We start from the raw sequence: 22899 nt of genomic DNA, 5'->3' as shown, positions 1-22899 counted from the left end.
AAAATGAAAGGGCAAAGAACAGATCCTAAAAGCTTTCAGGGTAGAAAAAAAATCACAAAGGATCAAGAATCAGAATAACATCAGATTTCTCAGCAGCAGTATCCAAAAGAGCAAAGAAAATATACATTTGAAATTCTAAAAGAACATGATTTCCAATTTTAAGTGGACATTAATATGAAATTATAGGCTTTTAAACCTTGTGGACTTAAAATATATATAGGGAATTTGGGCATTGTATGGGGACTATAACTAAGATTAAAATGCATACATTGTGCAAAAATGAAAAATGATGTAAAAATATATAAAATAAAATAAAAATGTTCACAAAAAATAACTAAAGATTCTTGCCTATTTAAAAAAAAATTTAAAAATCTAGCCTTGTATTAAAGTTCAACTTACAGATTTCAAAAAAAAATATATAGGCATTTAAGTGGACTTAAAATTTTGCCAAAGTATTAGTCAAGAGGGAAGGTCATATAGCATTTCATAATACTTGCATACCATGCACTGTTTCTCAAGAAGTTTCTAAAACAAAAGCAAAGGAATAAACAATGAAAGATTAAAAGGGAACAGGAAACAGGAGATCTAAAATGGGAACGTGAACATGGAATCCCCCCAGCTGCCAAAGATGGTGAATCTCATGGTAACTGCAGAGCTTCAAAGAGCATCTAATCCAGACTAGATTCTATTGGAAAGAGTCTAAATGACACGCAAAGCCATTTATCAGTAGCCAAGTCAAGTTCTCTCCGAAGTGAACAGTTAGTCAAGATGAAAGTCAGAGAGGGCCTCCCCGGGGGCGCAGCGGTTGAGCGCTGGGTTGTGAAGCTGCCCGCAACCTTGGCAGCGCTGGTTAGATCCCCGGCTGCTCCCCGGCTGCTCCCCGGCCACCAGAGGAGGGTCCCACATGGCGCGCAGACCTCTCCTGCCGCCCGCTGCTCCCCTCAGCAGTGTGCTTCGGTCCTTCTGCCTGCTCTGCTCCCCACTCTGGCTCTGGTGAATTCTCTCACCCTCCCGTGCTTCTGACTGTACCCAGTGCTTGTATAAATAAATAAATAAATCTTAAAAAAAAAAAGTCAGAGAAATTATTGTCTAATTAATGTTCAATAATGGTGATAAAGGACTTTGATTGATAAACCTAATAAATATATTCTTAATATGAATGGATTCACTGAGCCTTGTTCTCTATTAAGAACGCCTTTGGTTCTCAGTCAGGCTATTCTGTAGTATAGGAGAGATCATACACCTATCTGCTTTGGGGGTTTGCAATACCTCCTCCAGGTTCAGTAACTCACTAGAAGAACTCAGTTCTCAGCAAATAGTTGTATTCACAGCTAAGATAATAGCGAAAGTATACAAAGCAAACTCAGCAAAAGGGAAAAAATACATGGAGACTGGAGGAAAGTAAGCACAAACTTTCACGAGCTCTCTTCCTATGGACTAACTTAAGACACGTTTATCACTCCAACATGCCTGAAATGTCTGCCCTGGAAACTCAGCACAAACTCAGGGATCAGTGGGAACTCACCAAAATCCAAGTTCCAGGATGTCAGCCAGGGACCAGGCTTGCAAGCAGGCCTCTCCAAAGATAGAACTCTCACACTGTATATCAACTCTTTTGCACACCATCTAAATGAAGAATTCTTACATATTTATATGTGCATCTATTATGTATGCTTGTATATGCATAGACTTTCTGGAAGGATAAAGAAAAGTCCACTAATAAAAGCAGGAGTAGGTACCTGAGAGAGAGTGAGTAGACTTACTTTTCATCATTTTCCCTTTTGTTCCCTTTGAATCTCATATGTATTATTAAAGCAAGGTTGAAAAGCTTATAATTTCCTATTAATTAAGTACATTTATTCTTTATTTTAATTAGGTAATTTTAACTTTTTTTTAAAAAAAGATTTATTTATTTATACAAGCACTGGGTACAGTCAGATGCACGGGAGGGTGAGAGAATTCATCAGAGCCAGAGTAGGGAGCAGAACAGGCAGAAGGACCAAACTACATTGCTGAGGGGAGCAGTGGGCGGCAGGAGAGGTCTGCCACATCATGTGGGACCCTCGCCGGTGGCCGGGGATTGAACCGGTGCTGCAGAGGCTGCGGGCAGCTTTGCAGCCCAGCGCTCAACCGCTGCGCCACCAGGGAAGCCCAAGTATTTTAAACTTTATATTAATTACCTTTTGCCTTTAATTTTATTTTTGTTGCTTCTCCTCTAGATGTGGGCAGAACAAAATACTATGATTTGCCCCAAAGTGGTTCTTACAATGAAAAGCTCCTCCAGGGCACATACAGTTCTGTCTGGGACTTGCAGCTAGAGAACTTTGACATTCAAAGCTCCAAGCAGTATTTTCTATAGTGTTTAATTACTATGTTGTGAATAAAACCACTTGAATACTTCTAATAAAATTGCTTTGAACCCGTAAGTAGCCAAATTATTAACAGTTACATAAAAACCATATGAGACTGCTCAGATTGTTTCATGTGGTCTGTTGTGTCATCTTCCAATTTCTTGAACTCTAGTCTTTACCTCTTTTAATCCCTCCAGAAATATGTTTTTCAAACTGTCTTCTTGATAAAAATCACATGCAAAGCTCAATTACAGAGTCCTGGACCCCGTCCCACAGATTCTGATTCACAGAATCTGGATGGAGTCTGTGAATGTGAATTTGGAACAAAAGCCTCAGGTGACTGCAGGTGGTTGTGGCATATAATTTGAGACACAGTGCCATAATTAGAGCTTTGTAATCTTTGTAAAGTACAGGTGTTTTTTGTTTTTTGTTCTTTTTTTTTAAATCTCACTGCCCTTTAAAAAACCTTTCTCCATTTAGTCTGGCAGAGTTTTATGGGAACTGGGAGTTCTTTTTGAGGATCAATAATAGCTATGAACTCTTAAGAGGAGTGCATATCCATGTTTATTCTGTGAACAGTTTTGAAATTCACAGAGGACTACTGGGGTACTTGATCTTATATATAAGACTAAGAAGTAATTATTCACAGATGCATCCTTCAACTTCATTATATTTCTTTTGCTTGACACAGTTCACCCAGGCTCCATTTTTTCTGAAACGTCCTAGGTCTAATTATCCAAACTTCCTAGGTCTAACTATCCAAACTGGTCCTGAGCCTCCCAACCATTTACGAGCCTTTTCTACATGGTGCCCTTTATGTATTGGAAGACGGACAGCCAATATCTCCTCCTCCTCTGCATCTCAAATCATTCCCTTTCTAGACTAAATCAAATTTTCCTCATATAACAGTTTCTTGACTTTTTAGCATCTCACCCACTGTCCTTTTTGATGAGCTTTAAGGACGTGGTGCAACGCTAATTCACACGTTCCAGGAAAGGCATCATCTAGCCAATTCAGGACACAGAAAAATTGTTAGGTCCTGTGAACTGACATGCTTAATGCTCTCTGGGCAGTGATACCCCTGTTGGCTTACAATAAATTCACGATGAGCTAAAACCCTTTGCTGTGCCTGCTTGACAATGTTATTGTTCAGTCAGATCTTTTCTCTTTTAGTCATACATTTGATTTGTTTAACTAAGACAGAACTTTACACTCAGCTCTTGAAATTGTACCTTATTTGAACCAGTTCCATCCTGAGTGCAAAGACTCAGAGATGTGTCCTCACCAATTCCATTATTTACAAAACAAGTTGACAATCTATAAATATAACAATTCAAGGCAGCTTTTGTTTGCATGCAAGGACAACTACTAGCAGGGTATTCAGCTACAGAGGTCAAACACAGCAGTTTTTGAGCAGGCTGCTGTCGACACCCCAGAAGTGAGAAACCAACATAAGTGAGAAACCAGTAGAAGCCACTTGTCCATAGCTGACATGTAGCTCATCTTTATGACTTTTTTTTACCGCAGCCCACATACTAGCGTTCTACACACTGTTTCATTTGGCAGTCGTATTAGTTGCTAGACCTGCCATGACAAAGCGCCATAAACCAAGTGACTTAAACAACCGACATTTATTGTTCAATAGTTTTTAGAGGCTAGGAATTCAAAATCAAGGTATTGGCAGGGGGACAGAAGAAATCAACCCAAACCAGTATCTCTGTACCAGCACCCACCTGGCTGTGTCTGTTTCTTCCATAGGACTTGAGACACAGAATAGGAATCCCCTGTATTACGGTTGGGTTTTTAAATATGAGAAATTTGCTTTCATTATCGTGTACACTAAGAAGATGGTCACGTTATGGTGATGGTGACTTTGGTGGGAATGGTAGTGGTGGTGGCAATTTTATTAAGAGCTGCATTTCAGGACTGAGGTTTTGCTGCTGCTGCTGCTGCTGCTGCTGCTGCTGCTGCTGCTGCTGCTGCTGCTGCTGAGGCTGCAGCTGGCGCTGTTTGGCTGTGGCGGCGGCTGGTGTGTCCTTGGTTTTGGGGCGGCTGTCAGGGGGCTGCCTCTGTGGCTAAAGTCAGAGTTCCAGGTGTCACTGAGGCTGATGCTGCTTTGGCTACTCTCCTTACCCTTGGTTTCTCTCATTTCTGAATTCCAAATCAACCAGAATAAACTTCAAGAAGAAAATAGATGCAAAATCTTTTCACAGAATTCATTCGAAGGCCTCTCACAGTCTGCAAGGGTTTTCCTGACACAGCTGATGTGTGTATGTCAGGGAGGCAGTGGTTTTTAAAGCTTTGAGAATGTAATTTTTTCTTTCAAAAGAAGACACACTCTTAAAAAATAACTGGGCTTTTACCTGATTTGAGGTCAAAGGTTTGTAATTTATGTTGCCTTCACTGGGCAATAAAAATTGTTGATAATGTTATACTTTTATATTTCAAAAAAAATTTGTTGCAAAAACTAATTTTAAAGCTATTTTTTATATTTGAAAATTCTAAATAAAATAATAAAATGTTCAATAGCTGTTTTTTGCTCCCTAGTGTTCCTTCTCAGTGCAAGAAAAAAGACACCAGACTTGTTTTGGCATGAAGAGAACCAAACAGAAATGACTGATTGTACATTCCCTAAGTCCCATCTCTACTGCCTGGGTGATCCTAGCTACAGCTTGCTTTCTTCATCAAAGGGAGATGTGTTTCTTGCAGAATTAGAATTCACTTGAGGAGTAAGACCTATCTTATATTTGTGGGGTGATTTGAATTTTAATTGGGAGATCTCTGGTATTTTGATGACACTACATTATCAGGACAGATAATTTATGAACTTTTTATAAATTATTTTTAACATTTTCATAGGTCATTTGAAGTTAAAAAGGGATTACAGAAGAATTGTGTCAAATTAACCAACATTAAGAGAATCAAATTATGACAATTTGCTTAAATAAAGGACCTTATCAGAAAGTAGCACAAGGGGCCTCCCTGGTTGCACAAGGGGTCAAGCCTTAGCACTATGAAGCTATCCACAGCTACTGCAGCACGAGTTCGAACCCTGGCCAGGGAGGAGATCCACATGGTGCAGCAGACCTCTCCTGTCTCACTGCTGCTCCCCTCAGCAGTGTGTTTCAGTCAATCCACCTGTTCAGCTCCCCACTCTGTCTCTAGTGAATTCTCTCACCCCCGCCCCCTCCTCCCCCACTCCCCCTATCGCTGGCCTACACCCCAGCTCTTGTATGTATAAATAAATAAATCTTTTTTTGAAAAAAGTAGCACAAAATCAAATTCCCAACAATAAAAACATATTAAAGTTTTTCTCAGTTCATTTAATTTTTTTATCCTCAAATTCCTCAAATGTCCATTTAAATGCTTACATTTCTTAATTGCTTTAAGAAATACATCCTTGAAGCAATGAGCATAAATTTGCAATCTCACATAATTTTTAAAAATATCTTTTGTTTTAAATTACCTGTATTACCCCTATAGGCACAAATGAAATTAACGCAAAGCACACATGAGTGTCTCCCTGGTGGAAAAGGGGTTAAATCTTAGTGCTATTATTTCTTTGGCCTGAGTCCAATCCCCAACCAGGGAGCTGACCCACATGTGGTGCAGCAGACCACTCCTGTGTTGCCTGCTACTCCCCGCAGCAGTGTATTTCAGTAAATCTGCCTGTTCTGCTCCCCACTCTGTCTCCATGAATCCTCTCATCCCCTGCACCTCTAGCTTACACCCCAGTTATTCTATGAATAAATAAATAATCTTTAAAAAATAAAAGCACACATGTGCTTTACAGATGTTACTTTGTGCCTGGATTGTACAACCTCCAAACCAACCCTAACTCACAATCTAGTCTCAAATCTTGAATTACATCTAGAAACTGGGTTACCATTCTCCCCAAAGCTGGCTCAGAATCCTTCACAATGCCTGACACATTCATCTATTTTGATTACTAGTAATTACCAACTGTTCCACACCAAGTACTTTCCATAGTTACATCATTCAACCCTACCAATTTAGTGACTGTGCTCTTCACTTCATAAATGAAAAGTCTGAGACTCAAGGATATGAAGGAATTGGAAGCAACAGTCAGGATTTGAAAACAAATATATCTGCCTCCCCGCCACTTGGCCATAAAAAGTATCTGTTTTAATCACCCGGTATGGCAAGCTCACAAGAAAGGACATGATTTTTTTTCTTTGCTAGAACAGTCTAGCAGATTGGATGCTCCTGTTCAATAAAGCCTGGTGGCTAATGTAGTCTGTAAAGCATGGAACCAAAGTTTAAAAACACCTTATGGAGATGTTCAGTTCACATGTACTAGTTATAACACCGTTGTGATCTGTAGATTTATGTTCTTGTGTTATGACAAACATAGAATCTGCAATTTGCTTATTATGCCTTCTCTCATTATATCTACTACCTTAGTAGGTAGGAAAGGAATGTATCTGGGTAAATTTCACACATCACTATACCATCAAAAGTTCAAATTCTGAATTTAATCCAAGGTTGCTGTTTGCTTTTTCTGCTCTAACAATCTCTGTAGATTGTTAGATTGGCTGATTTGAAAGGACAACGTTGACAACTCTGTTGTCCTCTGTAAGTCACTTGTCAAAGCAGTGGGTGTTTCAGTTTAGAAATATGTGGCCAGAAGTCATCAAAATTATATAATGGTAGCATGACTAATTTCAGTTTCTCTAGACAGTTAAGAGTAAGGCTTTCAAGTTCAAGGTAAAACATTAAAAAAGTAAATACAAAAGTAAAGGTTAAGGAGCTGAAGCTGCATAGAAAAAGCTCTTGAGGCATTGCCTTCTAAATCTGGATTAAAAAAATCCATAAGCATCTACAGCTTCATGGTACTGGGGTAAAGCTTTAAGTGAACTGTTTCTTCTTATAAATGTAACATATATCTTAGTTTAAAATAAATTCTTTTTGTTGTTGACTATTCATTTTTCCAGTAGTACTGAGAGTATTGACTAATTCTCCGGAATTAGTGTAATTTCAAATTGGGAAGTTAAAACTGTGTATAAAGTTCAAAAGAAACAAGAAGAATGATGACTAAATTCTTCCAAATGACTCATAAAAAGAAATAAAAAACAGTCTGATCAGATTTATGCCTCTTTTTGGGTGATCTAGAATACCAATAAGCCTGCCAAAGGAGAAGAAAACCTTTTGAAGCTGTCACTGTCTTACAATGAGAATGCTGGTAGAACTGAGTCACACTTTACATTTTTTTTTTTTAAAGATTTATTTATTTATTTACACAAGCACTGGGTACAGTCTGAGGCACGGGAGGGTGAGAGAACTCACCAGAGCCAGGGCGGAGAGCAGAACAGACAGACTGATGAAGTACACTGCTGAGGGGAGCAGCGGGCGGCAGGAGAGGTCTGCACGCCATGTGGGACCCTCGCAGGGCTGCCGGGGATCGAACCAGTGCTGCAGAGGCTGCGGGCAGCCTCGCAACCCAGCGCTCAACCACTGTACCACCGGGGAGGCCCCACACTTTACATTTTAATCAATGAAGAGTAAACATAATGTAGTAAAACTTATTTAGAGTAAAAACGGGAAAATTTTGATTTTGAAATTAAGATTTTAGAGCTGTAGTGGCAGGATAGGCACGGTGCAGGTTTTCTGATCCAGCAGACGGAAAGAGAGTCCTGGAGCCCTCGATGGCTTTCTCAGGCTTTTATTAAGCTTTTACATGTAGTGCAGCAACCAGGTACACGGCAGGCAGGGGTGCTGGAAAGCCAGGAGGCCCACAGGCCTCCAAACCCCTGGCAAGTCTTCACTCTGGCCTTCTCTAGCTTCTCTCTCTCCATCTCTCTCCTGCCTCTGCTTCTCTTGGTGACTATCTCAATATCTCTCCCATGGCCCACAGAAGTAAATAAGAGTTTGCAACAATGTAACAACTGCAGGCGCCCCATCAGGCCGGACAGTCTAGCCTGAAAACCCTTTACCCTACAAGAGCTCTCTTCCCAAATCCTGAAAGGTTAAGGAAAGATCATTAAAAAGCACCACATAAATAACCCCCTGCTGTTCTTAGCTTAGTAAAGGTGGCAACTCTAGCTGTGGATCAGTTGTGCAGTATTTCTGAGCTGTTTGGTACTGAATATGAATTGGCTTCTACATGTGTAAATTGAGGGGGAACTGCTGTGGAAATTAGATGAGACAATGATTGAGCATTTGGTAGAAAACAAGGGAGGAGAATGGGTGTGGTGCAGGGGCGGGCACTCCCTTTACTTGATCCCACCCCACTACCTGCAAAGCCTTAGGTGTTCTGACCCCTCCAGCCATGGCCGGTGTGTAAGGACAAGCTATGCTGCCTGTCCTGTTCCCCGTGACTTTCTAACAGGGTGGTCCCTGCCCTGCCCAAAGAAAGGTAAAGCTGAGCAGGGAGGAGAAGAAGCTGGAGAGGAGACTGGAGAAGAAAGGAAGCAGGATGGAGAGCCAGAAGGACACCTGGAGGAGGCACATGGAACAGAGAGACACATGAAAAAATGCACTTGCCTCTGGGTCCTGGACTGGGTGAAACAGATGTGGGTGAGACCGGTGGGGAGGGTAACAGTGGCAGCTTTGATTTTGATTTTGTTCTTTTTCTCCCAGACTTGTCTGGCTGTTTCTGACTCTTTTCTATGGGTCTCTGCCAGAAGGTACTTTAGAATTGTGGCAGGCCTTCAGGCCTTGCTCTGGGCCAATCCTGTTTGGCTGGACTTTTACCCTCCAGGGGACCGGTAACTTTGGGTGCTTGATTTGGAAACTATGTTTTTTATCTTTTCTGTATTGCACACTAATTGTATTAAAGTTTCTTTCCATTAAGAGTCTATATATTTTCTTTTGATGCAGTGGATGGCAGAATGTATTTAGAAGCGGGCAGGTTTGGGGGTTCTGGGATGTCTCTCTCCCTGTCCTGTAACAGCTTGAGAATAGTGGTCGCCTCCCTTCTTTGTGCCCACGAATTTCATCCCTGCAATGACTGCCAGATGAACACAGACCCCAACATCAAACACTCCAGGAGACCCTCATTGTCTAAATCCAGTTTCTTTTTTATCTTTGTTTTATTAGCAACATTGTATTATAACTTGATATTTTAGTTGTGCATCACTGAAAATTATGGTGTATATGGACTACCTTTGTCTTACCTCTAAAGACCAAGTTTCCTCGGCAAGCCAATGCAGGCTGTCCACAATGCTGCCCCAACACAATGGCCGTATCTTTTTCTACAATTCTCCATCACATCCCAGGATTCCAGACAAACAGGAGTATTTACCATTTCTTGAATATATAACTTTTATTTTTCTCTCCCTGATTTTCAGAGGATTTCCTTCCTCTACTTCTCTTCCAAATCCTCCACATTCTTTTTTATTTTTAAAGATTTATTTATTTATGTATACAAGAGCTGGGGTGCAGACCAGAGATGCGGTGGGTGAGAGGATTCACCAGAGACAGAGTGGGGAGCAGAACAGGCAGATCTCCGAAATACACTGCTGAAGGGAGCCGCGGGTCAGACAGGAGAGGTCTGCTCCTCCCTGACCAGAGATCAAACCTATGCCGCAGTGGCTGCAGATAGCTTCATAGTGCTGCCTCTTAACCCCTTGTGCCACCAAGGAGAACCCCCTTGTAGGGTAAATGGTCTTTCAGGCTTTTCTGCCTTCCCACCTTTGGGATTGCCCTGCCTGATGGGGCACCTACAGTTGTTACATTGTTGTAAGCTGCCTGTTTACTTCTGTGAGCCATGGGAGTTGTATAGAGATAGTCGCCAAGAGAAGCAGACCCAGGAGAAAGAGGTAGGAGAGAGGTGGGGGAGAAAGAAGGCCAGAGAAACCCAGAGTGAAGACTTGCAGGGGGCACCTCCTGGCCCCCTGACACCCCTGCCTGCCATGTGATCTGGCTGCTACAATGCATGTAAAAGCTTAACAAAAGACTGAGAAACCCACAGAGGACGCCAGGACTCTCCTTTATCTGTCTGCTGGATCAGAAAACCTGCCCTGTGCCAATCCTGCCCCTACACCCCTCCATACTCTTTAAGGAATAACCACCACTATGCTTCACTCAGAGGCCCATGCTGCTTGCTTCTTCCTTGTCAAGTCCCTCCCTCACCCCTACTCAAAAATTCCCTGTGCAAATCCGGTGTGGTGCTGGTGTTCTAAAACACATCCCATCGACCCTGACCAGGCTCTGGCTGGTAAAAGTAACTAGAAGCAAGTAGAAAGGAAGTAAAGAATCTGTTATTTTTTTCCTTTCTGCTAAATAGGGTTTCTAATCACAGCTATTTTCTTCTCCAAACAAATCTTGGAAGCCGTGCAGGGTTGAGACAAAGTTTCAAAGTTATTGCAGAGATCTTGTGCAAGTCCCCACTGCAGCTAGAAATTCACAGGGTCAAGGGGGAGTGAGAGAGGCAGGCTGGCACCTAGCTCCTTTACCGCAGAAACCAAAACTGAGGGCCCACAGTGGCTACCTGGGCTATCTGCATCCCAGCTTTCATAATATCACTTAAAAGTTTTACTTCAATTTCATAGTTAGACTTGAAAAGTTTTAAATTAAAAAAATCATCACTTCCAACTTCATTTTCAGTCCTCCAAACTGACAATACTACATAGCCACATGGTAAAGGTAGGTGACAGAGGGGGCGTGTGTATGTTGTCTCTAATTGGCAAAGGTCTCATTATTCCCCATTTTTTTTTTATTTTATATATTTTTTACATCATTTTTCATTTTTGCACAATGTATGCATTTTCATCTTGGTTATAGTTCCCATAAAATACCACTGACCTTGTCTTGATCCTACTCCCTTCCCCCCACCCCCAACCCAGTGTGTCTCTGATTTATAGTTGCTTGTTGATTTTGATTTTTACTTTATTATAATTAGTATTTTTCCTGGCCCCTTATGGAAACAACCCAAATGCCCCAAAATAGATAACTGGATCAAGAAGTTGTGGTACATATACACAATGGAATATTACTCAGCAATCAAAAAAGATAAACTCATGCCATTTGAAGTAACACGGGTGGAGTTGGAAGGGATCATGCTCAGCGAAGTAAGGCAGAAAGAAAAAGAAAAATACCAGATGGTCTCACTCATAGCAGGAATTATTCCCCATTTTCTTAAACCCAGACATCCTTATTCATTCCCCAGCTTAGCCAAGTAGGCATCTCACCTCACTTCCCCCCCGGGACCTACTCGAATGGGAACTAACTAGATCAGCTGCATCTTGTTCTGTGGGGAGGAGAAAACAACTGAAGTGACCCCCTCCAATCCTGTGCATGTATCTATAACAATATGGGGCCTCCCTGGTGGGTCAAGGGGTTAAGCACAGCACTATGAATCAGAATCCGCAGCCTCTGCAGCACAAGTTCAATCCCCAGCCAGGGAACCGCCCACATGGCGCAGCAAACCTCTCCTGACTCACCCTCTTCTCCCCTCAGCAGTGTATTTCAGTCAATCTGCCTGTTCTGTTCCTCCCTCTGTTTCTGGTGAATCTTCTCACACCCCACCCCCCAACTCTGGCCTATACCCCAGTTCTTGTATGCATAAATAAGCAAATCTTAAAAAAAAAAAATGTTTTTCTTCTATGAGCCAGAAAGTAAATATCTTGGCTCTGCAAGTCACCTCATCTCTGTTACAACTACTCAACTCTCTCACCGCATCGCCCGAGCAGCTATAAACAATATGTAAATGATGAGCATGACTGTGTTCCAATAATGCTTTATTTTAAGGCACTAACGTTTGAATTTCATATAATTTGCACATCATAAATACTACTTTCCTTTTGTTTGTTTTAATATGAAAAAAATGTAGAAAGTATTCTGATGCATCCTCTACGGTTTACAGGCTTTAGAGGATGTGTTTCATCTGTGGGTGGTAGTTGTTATTTTCTTAAGGGAGTTTCTCCTTTGCAGCTTATATTATAAATATTTATATATTGTATTTTACCCTTTGTCTTATCATCCATTGCTGTTACATAATACATTTCTTAAGCTCTAAGACCAAGTCACATATATCCTTGTAACTCTTCACGGATTCTGCTATAAATAATGCCTTGCACAAAACAGGAATTTGATTAATGTCTATTGAATAAATGTGTGCCACTTATTTTTCAGTATTTCCAGTATTAACTTCCAACTTAAAGGAACTCTAACTGCATAAATACAATCTTGCAGGTTTTCCAGAAAACATGTCGTGTTACTCAATTTACTTCATCCAGGTTTTGATAATATGTGCAACAGAACCTTTGTTCATTAGGCTCAAATAAATTGATTTCTCTTTGCTCTTCCAAATTTGTCTGAAATATATGCCTTTGTCTTCTTATAGCGAGGACCTCTAAAATCTTGCTGAACGAAATTCTAAGATTTAAAATTTGCATATCCCTTTATTTAAAAAACAAACATTTTGGGTCTCCCTGGTGGCACAAGAGGTTAAGCACCGCACTACGAAGCAATCCACAGCCTCTGCAGCACGAGTTCGATCCCCGGCCAGCCAGGAAGCAACCCACATGGCGCAGCAGACCTCTCCTGTCTCACCCGCTGCTCCCCTCAGCAGTGTACTTTGGTCAATCTGCCTGTTCTGTTCCCCAGTCTGTCTCTGGTGAATCCTCTCGCCGCACCCCCACATCTCTGTCCTGCACCCCAGGTCTTGTATGCATAAATAAATAAATATTAAAAAAAACAAACATTTCCATCATGAGTGGGTAAAATTCTGAAAGGCTTATGCTATCAAAACTTATAGAAAATACTTGTGTCTTTAGTAAAAAATTTTTCTCTGATAGACCTTAAAATGAAGTAAATGTAATTTTCTCTCTGGGTGGAAAAATCAAATGTAATTAAGAATTTATAAATAAGTATTTAAAGAGGAATAAAATGGGGCTTCCCCTGGTGGTGCAGCTTCCTGCAGCCTCTGCTTGCTGCTGGGCTGCAAGCTTCCTGCAGCCTCTGCAGCGCCAGTTCAATCCCCGGCCAGGGTGGGCGAGGGTCCCACATGGAGCGGCAGACCTCTCCTGCCGCCCGCTGCTCCCCTCAGCAGTGTATTTCATCAGTCTGCCTGTTCTGCTCCCTGCCCTGGCTCTGGTGAATCCTCTCACCCTCCCGCACTTCTGACTATACCCAGTGCTTGTATTAATAAATAAATAAATCTTAAAAAAAAATAAAGAGGAATAAAATGAAATGCATCAATATTAATTTATTCACTCCTTTATACATACTATTTAATGCATATGTATTGAGTATCACAATATCTTGAGCTTATTCTAGATTAACCTCTTTAAATTCATTGCTGATTGTCGAAATGACTGCTTTAGGCTGAGGCCTGGAAAAGGACCACAGGGCTTAGTGGTGAGAAGAAGCCCTTCCTAGGGCCTAGCTTCTACAATTCCCGGGGCAACAGTCAAACAAGGAAGAGGCAACTCCTTTTCAGTCTTCTTAGCTGGACCCCTCATCTTCCTGACCTCTATGCTGGAGTGCTCCAGGACTTAATCACTGACCTTGCTTCTTCTTAAACAAGGTCAATTTATATGCTCATGATTCCTAATTTATACCTTCAGCCTAATCTCTCAGCTGAGCACTCCATTTGCACAGTTAATGGCCTACTTCCTATTTCCATTTGGACATTTAATAGGCACTACAAATTCACCCTGTTAAAACTGAGCCCCTGATTTCCATCCCGTAACTCTAATTGCTCCAGTAATTCCCACAAGCTCTGGTCAAAGATGATCTCGATCTCTCTCTCTTACTCTCTCTCTCTTGCTCTCTCGCTCTCTCGCTCTCTCTCGCTCTCTCTCTCCCCTCTCCATATTTAACCCACCATATTCTAACTCTACCCAAATTATTTCTCACCTCTTCCATCATGACCAAATAATAATTATCTTTCTCAGTGCTCTCTATACTAGCTCCTTATTTGAATCCCGACTTTCTTCTAGAGCAGCCAAACTTATCTTTCAGGACTATAAATCACATCTTATCACTTTCCAACATATTCTGAATAAAACCCAAAGTCCTCATTGTGGCCTCTGACATTCTTGAGCTCTGAATTCGGCCTGTCATTGACCTCTAGTCCTTGTACGTGAGTGACCTTCTTTCTACCTTTTGATATCCTGGTCTTGTTCTTGCCTCAGGGGTTTGCAGTTGCTCCTCCCTCTGCTTGGAACTCTCTTCCCCAATCTTAAGACTTTTTTCATCCCTTTTTTTTTTTTTTTTCAGATGTCTGCTCATCTTTCACCTCTTCATGGATCTCCCCATCAGCACTTCTGGAATCAGCCTCTCCTCCTCGCTTCAAATCATCTTACTTTTGTTTTGCTCCCAAGCACTCATCTCTGAATTCCTGGTATTTAGAATAATGACCGACATATAAAAGGCTTCGATAAATATTTGTGGAATGAATGAATCGATGATTCTACGTTCTCCTTCCTGGAAAACGCAGTACCATTGGCAGGTTGAAGTTCCTTAACTTTTGGTAACATGTATTAAGCATTTATTTGCTAGACACATGATACTAAAGGTTGTTTTAAAATTAATTATTTTATGCACTGCATTCAACCTTACAATGTAGGTGTTATTATTGCATTTATTGCTAACATTTCCTATTTATAGATGAAGAAACTGAACCCAGCAAGGTTTGGTATTTGACCAACACTATAAGTGTTGGGAAGAGAAGTCAGTGTCTAGACACTTGCATGGCTGCTGAAAAGCCTACCTTGGGTCTGGAACATTTCCTTATATGGAGATAAGAAGACTTCACAGTCTATGCTTGGCTTATTGCCTTGTTTGAGAATATCTTTCCCTGTTCTGCATTTGATGTGTACATCTTTCTTCTGCTTAAAGCTCATGCATTCTATGGCAGGTGGCCAACCCCACCGCAATCTCTGTTCCTGGAGGGGAAAGAAAGAAGCCTGGTCTCTGTAGCACAAAAGGGATGTGTGCAGACCCTGCATTAGCTGCAGAGGAAGACCTGCTGCCCCCCAGGCACGGATGCGCACTGCTGGAGCTGATCTTGCTGTTTCTTCCTGGTGTGCATGGTATCTTTCTTGAAGGCCCTGAGAGCCGCAAACCATGCAGTGGATGGCCATCCTGGCACTGCTGAGCTCTTTGTGCTCCCCTAGGCAATAGGACTCCTCCCCTGGAGGTGGTAATAGTTGGAGTAATACACTAATATGTAAACTTTGAGTGACAATATCTCCTATTTCAAAAATTGCGCAAAACTATTGTAGGGTAAGGAAAAAGTATCAGGCTTTTCTGCCCTCCCGCCATTAGGATAGAGGAGGGAACCCTGTGGTCCTGAATGCATGTCTGATGGCGGGCACCTGAAGTGGGTACACCTGGGCTGAGAGACTGAGTTTATAAGGGCGGTGTCACGTGGACGCAGGCAGAAGCCAAGAATGAACAGAAGCCGAGAGAAGAAGAGCAGAGAGAACGCCAGAGAGAGCCCAGATAAAGTGAGGATTTGCTGGGGGCTGGGAGGCCTGCCAGCCTTCCGGCCCCCCAGCACCCCTGCCTGCCATATGCCTGGAATATCTAAATAAAAGACCTGCAAAAGCCACTGAGGACTCTGATTCCTCCTTTACCCAGTCTGCTGGATCAGAAAACCTGCACTGTGTCCGTTCCTGACCTACAACTATTATGCTATATTTCCTTCCTATCCTTCTAATCATTGTTGATTCTTTTCAGTTGCGGCAGTCACGTTTCATAAAGCCTCAACAGACATTGAATTAGCGAACATCAAACTGTTGCCCTTAGGGGAAACATAGCATCATATTCTGGCAAGCCTCTGGTCACACTGTCTTCAATCCATCAATACATAACCTTGTTTTATGTGTGTTTCTATTTAAAGAGAGCTTTCTGAACATATTAATTGATTTATAAAGATTGAACTCCTGGTGAACAAGCATATACTTCATGCCATAACTAAGCTTACCTGACACACATATTTTCTTCGTAAGGCACATGGCCACTTTCTTGTGCTTGGAGCACTGAAGCATTATGCTTAAATAGATCACCAACAGAAAGCACACAATTTGGAAAATGAGGCACTAAGTAGGCAACAGGACCCAGTGTGAGAATGGATGCAAGATGGCGGATCATTGGCTTGTTTGGCCTGGGCTGGGAATGTGCACATCACACGACTCAGAATTTTCATGGATATCTGTTCATGATTGTTAAAGTGCTGTGAGTATTGATTTTGAAGGTTCCAGATAAATTTTAGCGAGTAGGTGAATTCACAAATATGGAATCTAAAAATAATGATCAACTGTAAATGCCTCGACCATTTTAGGGTTACAGATTCCTTTAAAAATTTGATGAGGGCCTCCCCAGTGGCTCAGCGGTTGAGCGCTGGGTTGCGAAGCTGTCCGCAGCCTCTGCAGCGCCGGTTCAATTCCTGGCCGCTGGGCGAGGATCCCACATGGTGCGCAGACCTCTCCTGCAGCCGGCTGCTCCCCTCAGCAGTGTACTTCTGCTCTCCGCCTGTTCTGCTCTCCGCAGTGGCTCTGGTGGATTCTCTCACCCTCCTGCGCTTCTGACTGTACTCAGTGCTTGTATAAATAAATACATAAATCTTTAAAAAAAAATTAAAAATATAAAAATTTGATGAAAGCTTCTAGCCAGCAAAGCACACTGTGTAGTATACACATAAGCCTCTCATGCAACTCATTTGCCTACCTCCAGAGGACCCCGGTTAAAACTCCTGTCTACATGCATTTTGTCTGGTTCATCTTTTCGGCATTTCTCTGAATTTGGTAGGGGTAGAAGCACAGTGCAAAAGTTCATTTGTCCAGATTACATAATCAGTGACAATTATGTAATTACCCAGGATTGCATAAATAGCCTTACCGAAACACTATTTTAAGGGAACTTGTCTTTATTATAAGTAGTATCTTGAACATTTCATCAAGTCCTAGAATTGTCTGCAATTTATATGCATCATGTTACTTTGGGAATCATGATCACTTGGTCTCACCATCAAAAGGGGACAACTAGATAAGTTTGAAGTGTTCTGAGACCCAAATTTTATATCAGATTCAGCATTTTCAATTTTACAACCTCTAAAATTTGCACACCAAATACAAATATTAGCAAATAATCAATCTCTCTGAACTTTCTCTTATTTTTGCTAATAGGAAGTGGGATAATACAGAGGAAGGGACAAAAACATTTGCTCTATTTTTGCAGCTTATTTTAAAAGTTGGTTCCTTCCCTAATTTTTTCGTGCAGATATGAGTAGTTTAATGGGTGTCTACTCCTTAGAAACAAACCACACAGGCAGAAGTAAATCATCTCATTTTTAAAAAAGATTTATTTACTTATTTATTGTGTAAAAGAACTGGGGTGTAGGCCAGAGGTACAGGGGGTGAGAAGATTCACCAGAGACAGAGTGGGGAGCAAAACAGGCGGATTTACTGAAATACACTGCTGAGGGGAGCACCAGGTGAGACAGGAGAGGTCTGCTGTGTCTTAAGTGGGTTAGCTCCCTGGCCAGGGATCAAACTCAGGTTGTAGCAGTGATAGTGCTGAGACTTAACCCCTAGGCCACCAGGGAAGCCCTAAATCATTTCATTTATTAAATAAGGAATTGAGTTCAGAGTTTCAGCTTTCTCTTCTGTTCTAACATCTCATGGCTGTCTGATTCTGTCTCAGCAGGGATTTTGGAAGGCAAAAAGAAGCCCATCAGAATCAAACATGTTATTCTGACAATCAACTCTTTGCACTTGAGTAATTATGAAAAACTTGTATTCAGTCTGTTACCAGTTTTCACCAGAACAGTAAGAGAATGATTTCCAACAATGTTGTAGAAAAGTAGATGATCAAGAAACGAAATAGTGAGGTCTTATGTAATGGAGCACATTTGCGAGAAAATATGAATGACTATGTAAATGACTTTCCAAGGGCAAAATGACAAAGAACCTCTTCACCAGAATCAGAATATTTCCTGAACACCACTAACAGCAGACACACGTCATTGCATTGAGTACATTTTGGCGATGACAGTGCTATTAGCATCCCAAGAAACAACAAGTGTGAAATTTTAAAAAACAGCAGCAATATAATCAATGGGTACAATACTATTGAGCTTTTCTCCTATTTTTCTTCTGCTTGCTTCTTTTTTGAGAAGTTGATTTCACTAACTTAAAAGGATCATCCAAAATACTATTTTTGGATGCTGTCAGAAACAATAAGTGTTTTCCTCTCTAAATCCAGTCTTCTAAGTTCCCAAAGATAGTATAAACTATATAAACAACCAGCTGGTTCACTCACAGGGTAACAAATATTTGAGTTAATTCTCCACATGTTCTATGACTCACTTTGTAACAGTAAAAAAATCATACTTATAAATGGAAAATCTTAGCACTGAGGTAATGGAGTCAATCAGAGTCTTGACTGAAGAGTTTGCAAGATATCATTAGAGCTATTTTAGAGACATCATCCCCCAACCACCTTACCCAGACACACACACATGTGATAAATAAGGATCCTGACAAAATAGGAAGAAAGTTTCTGAGATCACATCGGTTCTTGAAATGCTGGAGAAGCCAACAATGGGCACAGCTTGGAAATCACACACACATGTGTTATGAATTGTTTATGGAAGCATCAGAAGTTCCCAAACTGAATCATTCTCCACTTTGGCTGGCCCACCAAAGAATCCCCTTTCTGTCAGCACAAAGAGAACCAATATCTCTTCAGAAAACAGAGTTTCTTTAGCTATCACCATATCTTCCCTTCCATTTGTTTCTTTTTTTTTTTTAAAGATTTATTTATTTATTTTTTTATTTATGCAAACACTGGGACCGAAGTACACTGCTGAGGGGAGCAGCGGGCGGCAGGAGGGGTCTGCGCGCCATGTGGGACCCTCCTTCAGTGGCCGGGGAGCAGCCGGGGATCGAACCGGCGCTGCAGAGGCTGCAGGCAGCTTTGCAACCCAGCGCTCAACCACTGCGCCACCGGGGAGGCCCCCTCCATTTGATTCTTATTATCGTTTCTTGACATCTGCACTGACCCTTTTTTTTTTTTTTTAAGATTTATTTATGCATACAAGAACTGGGATACAGTCCAGAGGTGTGGAGGGTGAGAGGATTCACCAGAGACACAGTGGGGGAACAGAACAGGCAGAAGGACTGAAGTACACTGCTGAGGGGAGCAGCAGGCAAGTCAGGAGAGGTCTGCTGCGCCACATGGGTAACTCCCTGCCCGGGGATCGAACTCATGCTGCAGTGGCTATACATAGCTTCATAGGCTGCATCTTAACCCCTTGCACCGCCAGGGAGACCCTGTGCTGACCCTCTTAACTTCTAATTCAAGTTGGTGGTAAATATTAGAACAAATGACATTAATATGGGTTATTACTTTTTTTAAAAAAAAAGATTTATTTTATTTTTGTACAAGAACCAGGGTAAAGGCCAGATGTGCGGGAGGGTGAGAGGATTCACCAGAGACAGATTGGGGAACAGAACAGGCAGACTGACCGAAATACAGTGCTGAGGGAAGCAGCAGGCAAGACAGGGGAGGTCTGCCTGCCATGTGGGTACAGCTGGGGCCGGTGGGGATTGAACCGGCACTGCAGAGGTTGCAGACGCCTTCACAGTGCTGCGCTCAACCGCCTGCACCACCAGAGAGGCCCAATATGGGTTATTAACCTAACAAATATATTGATACTTGGAGTATCTTCCTGGGCACTGTGCTAGGCAGGGGTGGAACAGTAACACCGCCAGTCCTCCATGGTAGAGCCGGACCCAACAAGGGCCAGGAAGTGGGCCAGGACAATGTGGCCTGCTAGAAGAGGGAAAGCCTGGTGCACCGGGCACGCACAACAATGCCTAATTTACTCAGTCTTAAGAGGCCGATAAAAGAAAAAAAAAATTAATAAACATCCCTTATATAGCACTCACTGCACCCAGACACTGCGCTACATGCTTTGTTTCACTGTGTAGCTCACTTAAGTGTTTCCACAGTGCTGAAGAGGCATTTTGCAAGGTAAGGAGAAAGGTCACTGGAGCATTCCAGGCAGAAGTAACAGTAGATCAAAGGCCCATCTGGAGAGATGGGGGTGGGTTGTGGGAGGTGGGCAGAGGGGGGGCACCAGAGGTTGCTCATGCCAGCTCATCAGGACTAACTGTTAAGTAACCAGAAATTTTACAAGCCAGTTGGTGGTTCACTCAGCCACAATGCAAGTATTTTGGAAGGAGGATAGTTGATGGGGGTGACCTCATCAACAAAGAACCATTTATTTATATTATATTATGGAAATTGGCAGATATCACAGCTCAGTCAGAATTGTTTATTGGTTTTTTTTTTTTTTGAGAGCTAGTTTACCACCACACCACTGATATGGCCCTTAATCTCTCAGATGTGAGTCCCAGCAGAATTGTTGAAGAGCCTTTCCCAAAGCTTTGATTCTTATATCCTGGGGACCAACCAAATGAGGGTTACTAAACAAGGGAGTATCACCAGAAATACCTCACACCTTGACGCCATTAACTCCACTTTATACTGAGTTGTTGACACATCCAACTTGAAACTCTTTGCATGTTGATCTTGACAACAAATACCATGGTCAAAGATGCCTGAATTGTTTTAAATGAAATTCAAGGCCATTTTGTTGACAGACGTGGTTACAATGATGTGGCAATGTAAACTTCAAGGAAGAAAAAGGACTGTCATGTGACAGTGGTGTGTGAAAAGAATTGAACATTTTACTGGCATTTGGATCCGGTTTAAACTGAACAACGAGATCCCTGCATCATACCTCACACACATTCCTCTACTTCAGTATTTTCAGCTAATCTAATCCTTGCAAATGAGAAAACCACGCTTGTCACAGACAATAGCAATTCTATATCCAGAGTAGGTATACAGTCAGTGAATAGGGAACAATGTTCCTAAAACTCTTAGGAAATCATCCAAGAGCAAGGACATGCCTCCTTCTCATCACCTGGAAGTAACATTAACTGCGTATCTCTGACACAAACAGCCCTCAAGGCAGACATTTCACTGATGGAGTGTAATGTCTTAAATTTTGACTGGGGAGGGGGGCGGTGGAGAACACTGTGTAAAAGTGGCAACACTCAGGAGCAAAGAAGTGCTGTTTCTCCTGGATACCCATTTCCCTGTTGCTGACTAGAATCTGACAAGCCTCCTGCAGGGAGACCTAAGGTGTCGGAATTGTACACTCCCTTTTGAGCCTTTTCCATGGCTGTCTACACAGCAAGAAGAGGCCTTCATGAGGACTGTTCACTGACAGTCTGCTTTTCCATGGGTTTCACACTGTCTGGAGGAAGATTCTACACCAGGTTGTTTATGTGTCCATTCGTTCGTTCAGACGTTTATACTGCGGGACTAGTTCTCCATTTTGTTCAAGTTCCTATAAATACACTTACGGATTTTAAAAATAACTCACTGAAAGACCACCTTGTCATGTTTCCCAAACAGAACTCACTTTTTCATAGGATCATTCTGGTTGGTCTTCCTGATACCATCACAGCCTCTTCCTGAACCCCCACAGGAAGGTCCAAAGCAGCAGGTGAGAACCCAGGCAAGGTGGAGGGTGGATCATCCTGACTCAGCAAAACCACTGGAAACCACGAGAAGATGCATGCGCCCAGTGAACGGCTGACCTTGGTGTTGCTGGCTACTGCCAGGTTCTTCACTGCCTGGTTCTTTGTCTATGAGGTCACCTCCGTCAACTACACTCGTTCCACATGTGCATCTGCAAAGATATCTCTCTCCGTGATGAGCTTGCTCTTGGGCTTTGGAGTCCTCTTGCGGCTGCTGTTGGTGCACTTGTACGCGTGGGCGCCCAAGCGTCCACCAGGGGGCAGCACTGAGTCCCAAGTTTTGTAAAAAATTTTTTTTCCAGTTTATTACAATCAATATAACCAGTGTAAGTAACTTCAAAGTGAGAAAAATCACAATTCCCAAAACTACCTAAAAGTAAAAGATGAGGCAGGAGTAACACATATCAGAATGGAAAAGACAAAATGATTATTATTTTCTGGTAATTATGTATCAAAACAAAAGAATCAACGGAAAACATTTACCTATGTTTTATGTAAACATAAAACATATTAATGTAAAATTAATATGCAAAATATTTTTATAATATATTGAAAACAGAATAATCCCTCTATAGTAACATCACAAAAAAAAATGGAAACGCACAAGTGTTGCTAGTAATCTAATGTGAATTGTGCAAATCTAGGTAAGAAGAAAAAGATGAAATGCAATCAAACAGCAAGATATTGAGTTCAAATGAACGGATAAGTTATCTGTTTTGAATTATAATATACAGTTTACCAACTAGGGCCTCCCTGGTGGCGCAGCGGTTGAGCGCTGGGTTGCGAAGCTGCCCGCAGCCTCTGCAGCGCCAGTTCGATCCCCAGCCACCGGGTGAGGGTCCCACATGGCGCGTAGACCTTTCTGCCACCCGCTGCTCCCCTCAGCAGTGTACTTCGTTGGTCCGCCTGCTCTGCTCCCCGCTCTGGCTCTGGTGAATTCTCTCACCCTCCCGCGCTTCTGACTGTACCCAGTGCTTGTATAAATAAATAAATCTTTTTTTTTTTTTAATTTACCAACT

The sequence above is a fragment of the Talpa occidentalis genome, unplaced genomic scaffold (assembly GCF_014898055.3).
Source record: "Talpa occidentalis isolate TD23 unplaced genomic scaffold, MPIMG_talOcc4v2.1 talOcc4.9, whole genome shotgun sequence".
NCBI lineage: Eukaryota > Metazoa > Chordata > Mammalia > Eulipotyphla > Talpidae > Talpa > Talpa occidentalis.
Note: the sequence above shows the minus strand (reverse complement) of the source record.